Source organism: Cydia strobilella, chromosome 1, assembly GCF_947568885.1.
Source record: "Cydia strobilella chromosome 1, ilCydStro3.1, whole genome shotgun sequence".
NCBI lineage: Eukaryota > Metazoa > Arthropoda > Insecta > Lepidoptera > Tortricidae > Cydia > Cydia strobilella.
In genome coordinates, this window is record NC_086041.1 from 16460495 (window position 1) to 16470388 (window position 9894).

Consider the following 9894-nt stretch of genomic DNA (forward strand, 5'->3'; position numbering starts at 1 on the left):
TATATTTTATGAAAGAAAATATGTTCCTGAACATAAATAAACAGGGTTGCCTAAAAATATGGTCAAGGCTATTTTTAATTTATTTAGAAAAAAAAAATATTTCTTTAAATATCACCGACTTGTCTAACGAACGAAATAAGTTCAAATGGAAAGTATACAACTTGTACAACATGAATTAATTAGGTTGCCTATCTTTGTCCGGTCACTATTATGTGGTTGCCGTTTTTGAGTTATCGCTAAAAATCTTCCCTTCTTATTTTTTTTAAAAGCCTGGCAATCCTTATTCGTCAACGGATTTTCGCAGGCAACCCTATACCATTGTATTCGCCATAAAATTACATCATTTGGACATATAATTCAAGCGTCAGACAGATGAGTGCAATTATCGATAAAAACTCACCTGTTTAAACACGGCAACCACATAATAGTGACCGGAAAAAGATAAGAAACCTAATTGATTCGTTGTACAAGTTGTATACCTTTCTTTGGAACTTATTTCGTTCGTCAGAAAAGTCGGTGGAATTGGATAAAAAAACTTTAGTTTTTGAAAATTTATTAAAAATAGCCTTGACTATATTTCTATTATATTATAGTTATTTATGTTCAGGAACATATTTTCTTTCATAAAATACAAGTTTCATCCGTCAGACGTATCGGTGAAGGTCGACCATTTATAACGTATCTTAGGCTATAAGGCAAAAACGGACCCGGACGGAAAGTTGGACCCTTTATGCAATAGAACGTTATGCTAGCCACATGCTAGCTCACCAACCACATATAATTTTTAGGGTTCCGTACCCAAAGGGTGAAAACGGGACCCTATTACTAAGACTGCGCTGTCCTTCCGTCTGTCTGTCTATCTGTCTGTCTATCTGTCTGACTATCTGTCTGTCTATCTGTCTGTCTGTCCGTCTGTCACCAGGCTGTATCTCATGTGATAGCTAGACAGTTGAAATTTTCACAAATGATGTATTTCTGTTGCCGCTATAACAACAAATATTAAAAACAGAATAAAAATAAATATTTAAGTGGGGCTCCCATACAACAAACGTGATCTTTTGCCGTTTCTTGCGTAACGGTACGGAACCCTTCGTGCGCGCGTCCAACTCGCACTTGGCCGGTTTTTAAGGTCGCCTACAATACAGCATTCCTGCTCTACAGAACAGATAGGCTACCTCACTGCCTTTGTATTAAGTTGAAGGTAAAGTCATAAACTTGATTTTAGTTTAGAAATTAGCTATGACCACGGATGTAGATTTGCTATAACTCACACATATATCTACTTCGTAAACAAAATATTAATTACCTACCTCAGTCTTATTGTGGTGTCAATTCGTGCAAATTGTACTTCTAGTTTAATGTTTAATTAATCCAAATTGTCATTATCTATCAAAACTAGGGAATGCAATCTCAGTCTCGCGAGATCTCGAAACAGCGAAATCTCGAGCGAATTTTCGAGATTCAATTGAGACTTGGTCGAGGTCTCGATTAATATTTTCGAGATCCCGAACGAGATTTTAAAGATTACCTAACTCCTATGAATTACTTTGTTTTGAGTAATATTTTTGAGCGTAGTTACATTCATTCATGTTATTCAGGCTATGCTACTGTGTGAAGCCGGCTTTAACGCTCCCGCCGCGCCGGCTGTAGCGTGCTCTGTGCTGAAGAATCGGGTAGAGCGTACTCACAATTATTTATTAATATGATTTTTGCACTTAACTTTTTGTAAGTTGCTTTCTATTTTGCAAATATAACAGCAAGTACCCTAAATAGGTATATAGTACCTATATACTGAATTCTTCGGATTATTGATCAAAATAACTCATTTAAATTGCTTTTTACGGTTCCGTACCCAAAGGCTAAAAACGGGACCCTATTACTAAGACTCCGCTGTCCGTCTGTCCGTACGTCTGTCCGTCTGTCCGTCTGTCTGTCTGTCACCAGGCTGTATCTCATGAACCGTAATAGCTAGACAGTTGAAATTTTCACAGATGATGTATTTCTGTTGCCGCTATAACAACAAATACTAAAAACAGAATAATATAAATATTTAAGTGGGGCTCCCATACAACAAACGTGATTTTTTTGCTGTTTTTTTGCGTAATGGTACGGAACCCTTCGTGCGCGAGTCCGACTCGCACTTGGTCGGTTTTTTCAAATCTCGATTTCGTCGAGATTCACGCGAGGCACTTGTTTGTTGTTTGTGACTCAGCCTTCGCCGTATTTTCTTGCAATCTAGATGTCACAGTTGGCAGCCCTTGTAGCCTTGGCAGGGCGATGTGCGTGCTTGGGCAACCGTTATGTCACTTAATTTGTTTCTATAACGACCATACTTTGAATATGTATCGATAAAAATGGTTGTCGGTAGATAGTATAATTTTACATCGGGAAAAAAATTAATTTCGTCTTGTATATGGCCTTTTATATATATATATAAATGCGTGTTTCCTGACTGACTGACTGAGTGACTGATTCATCAACGCAGAGCCGAAACTTTAAAACATAGAAAGTTGAAATTTTCACACTGCGGTGACAGCATGGTTCCATTTTTATCGCCTGTCACTATGCCTGTCACTTTCGCACTTACATACTTGTTAGAACGTGACAGGCATAAGGGTGACAGGTGATAAAAATGCGACCGTGCTACGGCCGCACGTTGCATTTATAAGTGTGCAAGAGATGAGAAGGGATTTTGAGAAATTCAACCCCTAAGGGGGTTAAAAAGGGGTTGAAAATTATATTGGAGTTCATGTTTTATTTTAAGCTTGGAATTTAAAAAGGTATTTTATTAAAAAACAAGAAAACTAAAATCAGCGTTTTTGAAAATTCATCCCCGAAAGTGGTAAAAAACGGGATCAAACTTTTTTTTTGAGCAGAACTTGAATCTATGTAAAAGGCGTATTATTAGAATACAAGTAATTTAGCGTTTTTAAAAATGTATCCCATAAGAGAGTTAAAAGGGGTTGAAAGTTTTATTCCATTACAAACACTTTTAAACTTCTTAGAAATATTCTTATAAGATTACAAAAATAAGGTAATTCAACGTTATTAAAAAGGGTATGAAAAAACTTTCATACGTAAGGGGTTAAATTTTGAATTTTTAAACTTCGTAAAAAGGTATTTTATTACAAGAGAAGGAAACTAATTTCAGCGTTTTTGACAATAAATTTATCCCCCAAAATGGTGATAAAGGGGTTGAATAGAGATCAAACATTTTTTTTGTTGCGGGACTAGAATCTGTGTATAAAGGCATATTAGTGGAATACAAGAAAAATATTTCAGCTTTCTTTCAAAATGCATCCCCTAAAAGGGTTAAAAAGGGGTTGAAAATTTGTATAGGGTTCAAAATTAATTTTAAGCTAGGAAGTAAAACTTCTTAATAAGGTATGTTATGAAAAGAAAAAAAAAACAAATTTCAGAGTGTTTGAAAATTCATTCGTCAAGATGGTGAAAAAGGGATTGCAAGTTTGTATGGAGATCAAACAATTTTTTGGGTGCGGGACCTTAATCTTTGTATAAAGGCATATAATTAGAACAAAAGAAAAGTGTTTCCTACGTTTATAAAATTCATCCCCTTAAAGGGTTAAAAAGGGGTTGAAAGTTTGTATGAAGATGAATCATTTTTGAGAGTGCGAGACATGAATTTTTGTAGAAAGGCATAATATTAGAATACAAGAAAAGTAATTTAAGCGTTTTTAAACATTCATTCCCTAAAAGTGTTCAAAAGGAGTTGAAAAGTTATTTCACCGTTCTTGATAATTCAACCCCTAAGGTTAACCCCTAAGGGGGGTTAAAAGGGGGATAGAAGTTGAAACTTGGTAAAAGGGCATTATATTAAAATAGACGAAAACTAATATCACGTTTTTGAAAATTCATTCCATAAGTTGGTGAAATTGGTTGGTTGGTTGAAAGTTTGCATTAGGAACGAAAATTGTTATAAATAGTGCACTTGAAATGTCGTAAACAGACAATAATGGAAAACAAGAAAAGTGATTTCAGCGTTGTAAGAAATTTATTCCCTATAAGGTTATGAGGGATTATATCGAGATTTTTTTTTCAGTTAGAGGTATGAAACTTCGTTGGTTGTGTGTGACAGACAAATCTCGTGCGTTGTATAATTGGGGTGTCGTTGCCGTGTCGGTACGAAGACAAGGTCCCGGCTCGCACGAGCTTCCAAGAAAGCCGGCGCTTGCACTTGGCTTTATAGATTTATCACGCGTTAAATCACGTGCAACGCATAGGGCGATTGCAAAGCTAGATAAGATATAAAACAAAACATTTTGTCTAGTATGAAACAGCGACGGCGAGAGACAGACAAGCCTATAATAAGCTTTTGTACGAAAAAAATACAAGGTAAGTCTCATAATGAAGAACTTTAAAAAAATAGCGAAACTATAAGTGTTCCTGTTTGATTACGGAGCAATTAAAACTATTTTCTACTGCAGCCTCTAAATCGCCCCATAGCTCTGTAGTGCCGCGTGTGCGCAAGTCGCTGCAACAGCGATGAAAACCGTCCTTGGCGCGACCTAGCCAGAACTAGAAAACTAATTGAGGTTGTAGATATAATTACCAGATAGCATTGCAGTTTTATATTCTATTACCATGAACGTTCACACCGGAAATATGGTGTTAAAATCATAGGCCCCCTTTTCGTGCTTCGAAATAATTGAGTATCATGTGCACAATGCACATATCTGATAAATCTCAAGAGTATTCTCATTTCCCTGTAGGTAAAGATCTTCAGTTACGAACCTATAAATTGAAATAATAAAATAAATAGGCGGTGCAAACCGGTTCGGCAAAACGGTGGCACTTGCCTTAAACTGTCGCTCGAATTCCGACCTTGCGCGACTCCACACTTGACATTTTCATAGATGGTGTCATGTAAAACAGGACCAACACCTGAATATTGAATTTATCTCAAATCACAAAACATATCGTTCTCTCCATAGCTTCTGGGCTGCTCTATAAGCTGCTCTGCTGCCTTCAACGTATTTAACGCTGGTTTTAAAGACGTCCTTTGTTACGAGTTTACAATCCATCCGTTATCACCGCGCGTCACGAAAATTTTTAGACAACATGAGATTTTATAATGTGAGCCGTTTTTATGCTCATCAATATTAAGTATGTAAAGTAACTAATGTACGTACCGACCTTTACAACTACTAAAAGTTACTTAATATTTTTTTTCAGTTTAGCGGTACAAAATTGACGCCAAGGACACTAGAAATATTTTTTTATTTCCGCAGTCTAATTTCATAATTTTAGAAAAGGTTCTTTCATGAATATTATAGTAGGGTAACGGCACCAACCATGAAACATTTAAGAAAAAAATTGGATTATTTTTGATACTTATTTCACTGATACTTATTAAATTTCTACCGCTTTTCGCATTAAAAGTTGAATGTCTTATACGCCATTTATGTTTTTGACGTGTTTATTGTTTAATGAAATATACTGCAATTGGTTTTAACATTATTAATAAATCAATTTTTTCTTCAGTCAAGGATAGTATAGCGCGATTTATTTTAAAACAGACCGAAATAATGATATGTGTGACTAAGCAGCTCTATGACTCTTAATTATGGTAACATACAGTGCGGAAAAAATTAATGGATCCAGCCGGGCTAGCACATGATTGGCGCGAGAGTATCTCGCCGCGAGATAGACTACCCGTCCCCCTTTAATTCATACAGTTAGTAAAAGACGGGTAGTCTATCTCACGGCGAGATACTGTCGCGTCAATCATGTGCTCGGCCTACTGGAGGGAAAGTGCCTTAAAACTTTTAGTTAGCTCATTTTACTAAAAGGAAACATTGTTTTACTTTTTAAAAGAAACTGAATCGGCTCGGGAATCCAACGAATTCATTGGTAATTGTGTAAGATTTTATAATAAACTTCCAAATATCATTACTGAATTGTCTGTTAATAAATTTAAAAATTATGTAAAACGTAAGCTTATCTCTAAAGCCTATTATAGCACACAAGACTACATGAATGATGAAAGTCCGTGGGATTAAGCGTGATTGAAAATAATAAATTTATATGACAAGCAAAATTGATAAAAAATAAAAGATTGTTTCCTTTAAGTAAAATGAGCTAACTTAAGTTTTGAAGGCACTTTCCCTCCTGGGTTCATTAATTTTTTCCATCCTGTATATGTTTCCAGTGTTTAAATTGATATATTTTTTAAATTGATATTTAATACTTATTTTGCAGGATTTGTGGTTTACGTTTAAATTAGAGCCACGTCCATTATAGGGGTGTTACCATTTTTTTATACCTACGTATTAACTTATTGGTTACTTCAAGCATGCTCCATCCAGTTAAGGCCACCCACTCACAGCCGGACGCGCCTGCGGCATACATGTTGCCCTTTTTTTACGACCGTTTCCTTTACCCTAATATGTCAAGTAGGATTATCACAGTTTATGGAGGGAAGAGGTAAGGAGAAGTAGGAGAACACTCTCTGTGTATGAATATGAATAAGTGTCCGTCTAAAAACCTTAAATAGGTGGCGCCGCAATACCTAGAATATTTGATAAAACATTTCAAATCAAATGATTGACACTTGACAGCGCATTTCACTCCGTCATCAACGGGTAAGTTCATAAGCTACTCTAGCGCCACTGGAGAGATTTGGAACTGTATTTATAGCTGACAGCTGGACACTTGCAACTGTTCTCCCATAAAAGGAGTTCTCCTTAGAGCGTTTTCACATTGTCCGATCCGATATCGGATGTAGGATTCTACATCCGCGTAGTCAGGCCGTGGGGACGGGGCGCCGTCTTTAGCGGTCACGCACACTACAACAAGCATTATATGCCTACATATACGCACACAAACAAATATTATCGGTCCGACAGCTGACGGGGGGCTCCGACATGGCTGAATTTATCGGAAGCGCATTTCCGATATCGGATGTCGGAAGGCGCCTATGACAAACACAGCTGCAGGAGAGTGCCATTGCCATTGGCATTAAGTCCGCCTTTTTTGCGTTATTTATCGTTTTTGGGGTTCCGTACCCAAAGGGTAAAAACGGGACCCTATTACTAAGACTCCGCTGTCCGTCTGTCCGTCTGTCTGTCACCAGGCTGTATCTCATGAATCGTGATAGCTAGACAGTTGAAATTTTCACAGATGATGTATTTCTGTTGCCGCCATAACAAGAAATACTAAAAAAGTACGGAACCCTAGGTGCGCGAGTCCGACTCGCACTTGGCCGGTTTTTTAGTAATAATGATTTATTAAATGCATAAATAAATACAGAGAAACACATTTATCTTACATTTTACTCCCTTCCGACATCCGATATCGGATCGGACAATGTGAAACCCATGTATTTATATTGCCTATTTATGTAGTTTATAAAGGTATTATAGTATATAAATATTACTAGTTTGTATATTGGCGTTAGTATTAGATTTTATATTTGGAACATTTTTTTTCACACTGCACCCACTAACTAATTTCTGTTTAGCCCAGTGGTTGACTGGTAGAGAATGCCTCAAGGCATTAAGTCCGCCTTTTGTACTTTTAACTTGTTCTTGTGCAATAAAGTTTAAAATAAATGAATTAAATAATAAATAATTAAAAAGTAAAAAATAATGGCAATATTCGATTTCTTAAATTTTATAAAAAAAATATTTTATAGCATCTATATACCTACATAAACTTGTTTTCCATACTTAAAAAAAACTGTTTATTTCAAATAATAATTAAATAGCATTACATTTTTTTTAATCTAGACTTAATTGACCAGGATATGGACCGGGATTGGCGGCATATCCCGGTCCATATAAGTCTAGCTAGTGAAACTAACCGTGAATCATTTAAAAGTTAACTCTTTTTAAACCTAGTTACAATCTTTAATAATTAAGATTTTATTAACTACGTAGTGCGGGCCCGGGGGACTTAGACGGCTTCCCAGTGGTCATGACGTCACGATCACTTGCCGTTTTGTTAGGGGCGTTTTGTGAGTAGAGTACGATCGTCAGATTTTTCAGGCCTATTCAGACATAGTATAATACAGGCCTAATCGAACGTCAACTGACATCGTCATTTAGTTATCGTGCGCCTCGCTCGCGCCAATACAGATACAGACTAGTAGGTACGAGTGAAATGCACGATGTAACTGGAGCCCTACCGTGAAAAACGAGAGATAAATTTTTCTCTATCGCTCAAATATGCAAGTGTGATTGAGAGGCAGGTAACGAAATTACCATTTCCGTTTTTTTGCATTATTAAGTCCTCAGAATGAGATCGTTCAAATATAATTCTGATGTCACGCAGTCAGTGTTAATGTACGTTCAATAGGCCTGTTTGACTAACATTTTAGACTTTTGTGTTGCTTTAAGGCTTTAGGCAATGGATCCCATTTTTATTTAATCCTCAAAACAAACCTGAACATTCGACACTATTAATAAAAACTTGTCATCTAATCTAGCCTACTGTATGTATATTCTGGTATGTTAAATATTCCCCTTCGATTGCAGTCTGCACCTGTTAAGCACTTTCATCTTTCATCCGAATTACATTTTTATCAGTAATAATATCAATGACATTGCATAATAATAAGTTTCACTGTTCCAAAGTAGGAAAAGAAAAGAACAAATACACGTAACATTTATTTAATCGATATTTACAATCGGCACGCGTCTCGTAGGTGCTGGTAGGCCATTTTGCGTCATGCTCAAACGCAGCGTAGAATAATTGATTGTTTATTGGGTGTTTCATAAGAAAGCGTTGCAGTGGGAATGTTAGCTTGTTACAATGTATACATATATGCGATTAAATATGTATGCCAATTACAGTATAGTAATGTGACAAGCCTGGTTTATGTACACGTGACTATATATATTAGTTAAATATTAAGTAGAGCCCCCTATTTATACAACACACAATATGTTTGAAATTGAATTGCTTCGTGCCAGACGCTTTGTGTGTGGTTAGAGGCAGCTTTATTTAGAGTTTTTAGGGATTTGGTTGTGATTTTCTTTTATATTACTAAATAAACTTTTTTTTGAAAATTCCACAACCAAATGAGATGAATTGAAACTTATTTGAAATGATTATACATTAGAGAAAATATCCAATACATAAATGAATACATATTAGAAGCATTGTACAATGGCCGACCAATGGAAACTTTTAACACCTTTAGAGCTTATTCGTGAAAAGCATTCATGAATGCGAGTTTTCAACTTAAAAAAATAACAGAGAGGCAGGTTAAATTGTCTGATTTGTAATATGAAACCATTTATTAATTTCAATCTAGTTCTTTACAAACGCACTTGTGTTTGTGGTAGTAGCGTAAAGCACTGACTTTGAATGGGGTTATTCAATGTCAATACGATATTATTATAGCATAATAGACACGAGTTGGCGTTTGAGGTTAGCGTCTGCGTGAACTCGTTCGTATTTATTTCTATCGCACCAATACATCAGGGGGGCTACCGCGAAAAACGAAATTCGCAAATTTCGGGGATCTTTCTCTTTTACTCCAATAAACGCGTAATTAGAGTGACGGAGAAAGATGCCCGCAATTTGCAAACTTCGAATTTCGCGGTTATAGCCCTGTGCGAGCGAGATGTACTGCAATCGAGTTTACGATGTCGCTAACGTGAACGTCATGTGTCAACTCGTGGTACGAGTACTAATATAATATCAGGAAAGTGAATATTTAATTTAAAGCACTGAAATATAGATATGCAATAATTTAATTAGTGTGTTAGTGTAAACTGAGTGTAGGTACCTATTGAGTTAGGTTGCATACATATATTTATGTATGCAACCTAACTCATATTGCCTACAATATTTACTCCATGTGCTTCATACATAATACTCGTATGCGTATAATTACTTATAACATACTATAAAAAAAATGATCATTGA

General features: G+C 36.0%; 2 protein-coding genes across 2 annotated transcripts in view; one reads left to right on the forward strand and one right to left on the reverse strand.

Moving 5' to 3' along the window:
• LOC134746260 (protein mothers against dpp) overlaps window positions 1–9894 on the reverse strand; it is a 118414-nt gene that overhangs the window by 33254 nt on the left and 75266 nt on the right. The gene's annotated exons all lie outside the window — the stretch shown is intronic.
• LOC134745904 (uncharacterized) overlaps window positions 1–9894 on the forward strand; it is a 125766-nt gene that overhangs the window by 27232 nt on the left and 88640 nt on the right. The window lies entirely within an intron of this gene.